The sequence below is a fragment of the Girardinichthys multiradiatus genome, chromosome 14, assembly GCF_021462225.1.
Source record: "Girardinichthys multiradiatus isolate DD_20200921_A chromosome 14, DD_fGirMul_XY1, whole genome shotgun sequence".
Lineage (NCBI taxonomy): Eukaryota > Metazoa > Chordata > Actinopteri > Cyprinodontiformes > Goodeidae > Girardinichthys > Girardinichthys multiradiatus.
The window spans coordinates 38,245,191-38,248,481 of NC_061807.1; the positions used below are offsets into that span (position 1 = coordinate 38,245,191).

Sequence of the window (3,291 nt, forward strand, 5' to 3'; positions counted from 1 at the left end):
AGCCCCACATCAGGTTCCAGCAAACATTCACGCTTGCCAGACCAGACTGTGCTAAAAGGCTGACTGACATCTCTCTCCTCTCTCTCGCCATCTGTCTGTGGGCTAGATTTACTAAATGTTTGTGCCTCTTAAAACTAGATACCATGGGCAAAAACAGTGCAGGATGATTTACTATTATGTGAAACAAGATCAGAAGTGCAATATTACACCCGCTGTCAAGTTAACACATTTTTTTAATATTTAGTAGCCTACTGGGCTCAGTGCAAAGTGGTCAAATTCTGGTAGGAGTGGATGTCTGCAGTGGGATTCACATAAGCTGCAAATAATTTCGCTCATAGTTTGTCATAATTTTGTACTTTCCAAAGGCATCTGCAATTTGCAACAGCACTGTGCACAGATGACAGGTATGATTGCTCTTGCACTGCGGTGCATCATCGAGTTTGGCTCCATCTCCATTATAACTGCAAGAAGAGACAAAAACTACAACACAGAGAAGCAGAGAGTGAACACAACATGATCAGGAGGATGGGAGACATTATCCATCCCTACTGTTTTATTTATATATTTGTTTTTATATTATCTTTGTGTCCTTTATTTTGTTTATTTGTATTTTTTTAAATATTTTTCCTGCTATTCTGGGCACGCACAAATCTGCTCTCCATCAGAGCAGTGTGCATCCTCGGCGTCCTGAACAGAAGAGCGATCATGTCCAGGTGCTGACCGAGATGGAGACTTGAGGCTCCATCCTGGCCTGATCTTTCAGGTCTGGAGCAGATATGGCAGAGCAGCAGACGATTGCTACATGGAAGATGTGCAGTTCCGTTGATTCTGTGGTCCCTGAAAGAGGTGCGGTAGGAACAGTGACCCGATCCAGAGGCTGTGAGATGAGCAGAACTGGAGGAAAACTACAAAGGAGCATCTTTGGCCATGGATTGTGAGCGCTTGAAGCACACAAGGGTTCTTTATTAGACATGATCCAGCTGCTTATTTTTTTTCCTTCTGTTCTGCTCATGCTCTATTCTCCACAGCAGGGTTGTTATCTCAGCCTCTGCCCTGACAAGATTATTTATCTTCTCTGTTAAGGTGCACTGGGCACATGCTGAAGATCAAGTCTGAAGTTGTTCTATAAGCAGATGTTTCATGGTCCAGGCAGACCCAGTGAGAAAGGATGTGACAAAGCCTACATCCACAGAAGATCTGTGGTTAGTTCTCCAAGATGTTTGGAGCAACCTACCAGCCGAGTTCCTTCAAAGACTGTGTGCAAGTGTACCTAGAAGAATTGATGGTGTTTTTAAGGCAAAGGGTGGTCACACCAAATATTGATTTGATTTAGATTTCTCTTTTGTTAATTCACTGCATTTTGTTGATCGATGAAAATAAAAGATTAACACTTCCATTTTTGAAAGCACTCTTTGTTTACGGCATTTTTTCATACCTGCCTAAAGCTTCACTGGCGGTCATTCAATGCTAAGTGTTAACCTAAGTAGTACCTGTAGCCTCCTGTGTCATTCAAAGTAATCTCACAGTGACTTTCACTCTACTACTCCAGTTTACAATAAACTCTGTAAACCTTTTCACTGCCTCCTGAGAGTCCTCTTGTATGTGGGTCAAAAAACTACCACGAGCCATTACATATAGTTGGTTTAGCAGCATTTAGATCCTTTAATAAAGGAAACGGTGACAAAAAGACACACAACATATAAATAGTTTGTAATAATTGTGAGAATAACAGCACTTTCTGTTAGCTAACAAGTTGAAGTTACCATCTTCTTTGTAGCTTCCAGTTCTTACGGGCCATTTAACAATTTATGATTGGTCTCGAATGCATTTGATCTTAAATTCAACACAGAGCTGTTGTTAATAGTTAAATAAAGACAAGACAAGCAATCACCAACTGTATTTTATTATAGCTATGTTAAAGTAATAACACAGATTGGCTCACAAATTAATCTTCATTAACCAATTACTGATTTTGGCAGTCATTGTTGAAGGTAAATGAAAACATATTTGTTTGTATGCAACATATAAATTTATACAGTAATACCTCAAAATCTGCTCCAAAACAAGTTAGCAGTATAGTTAATAAAAAAATAAATAATGTTTTGTGTTAATCAAGGCAAATAAAATCTACCACTATGGTTTGTTTGTTGGATAATGTCTGTTTCTTGGCCTTCTGGCCTTATCACTTCGGTTTAACATGTACCATAAATTATAAAGTATCTATCACATTGTAACAATTGCAGTTCTTTGTCTTGTACAGTTTGTAGGATGTGTACACCAATATAACCATCAGGATGATGGCGAAGGCCAAAGTTCCGGTTAAGATGTAAAACAAGACAAGAGAATCCAGTTTTTCTGTAAGGAGACAGATGTTAGGACATCTTAAAGTGACAAATTGAGAATAAAGTGTCAACCCTTTTTTATCAGATAAGGTTATATGTGGTAAATGATTTCTTACCTTTGCAGTTGAGCTTGGTCCCATTTCCAGACAGTATGCATCCACATGAGGCAACGGCACAGTAGTAGATCCCATCAAGAGACACATTCAGGTTTGGCCACCTTTGAACATTTAAGTTCTTCAAGTTGTTTTGCCACTACCTGTATCCAGTTCAAATTATGGATCATCCTTAAATTGACTTTTTAACGAGCCAGTGCTAGTATTTTTCAAAAATTCAGACATTAGCTATGGTTTCTGACTCCAAGTTTGTTTATTAAAGTGGAAGCTCAATGCAGAATGTTCTTGATAGAAACATTTCAGTCACATCCCGGACAACATTAATAGTTTCAAAACCTAAATATGGAGATGATGGTGCCAGACCTGCCACAAATGCTGAAAAGCAACATACAAAAAGTGTTTATGATGACAAGACATGCATTAAAGTCAAATAGAAAATATTAAAAAACTTACCCAGAGTTTCCAAAAACAGACATATCTTATTGCCAGCCAAGACTGTAGGACCAATTTTCTTTTAGTGTTTCTACTTCACTGATAAAATCTCTTGGGTTGCTCTACTTTCAGTAGACTGGGTGTGATTGGCCGACCATAAATGTGTGAACACACATGTTTAGTGTCTGGAGTTAGTATTCATGTTGAAAACATGGAATGTTCTTTACTTTTAGAACAAAAAGTCAAGTCATTTATTTTGGATAGACAGTTCAGTTGTAGCTCAGTATGAGCTCTGATTGTCCTTAATACATCTTCTAAGGTTTTTGCATTGTAAAACTATGAATGATATTTTCAATTCTTTTGATGAAACTATATTTTCTAAACTTCAGTTGGAAGAACTTAGA

General features: G+C 38.0%; 1 long non-coding RNA gene across 1 annotated transcript; it reads right to left on the reverse strand.

Moving 5' to 3' along the window:
- Positions 1-1,887: 1,887 nt before the first annotated feature.
- On the reverse strand, positions 1,888-2,761 carry LOC124880800. Its single transcript, XR_007041461.1, has 2 exons — positions 2,459-2,761; positions 1,888-2,355 (listed from the first exon to the last, which is right to left on the reverse strand). It is a non-coding gene; the product is annotated as an uncharacterized LOC124880800 (long non-coding RNA).
- Positions 2,762-3,291: the final 530 nt, after the last annotated feature.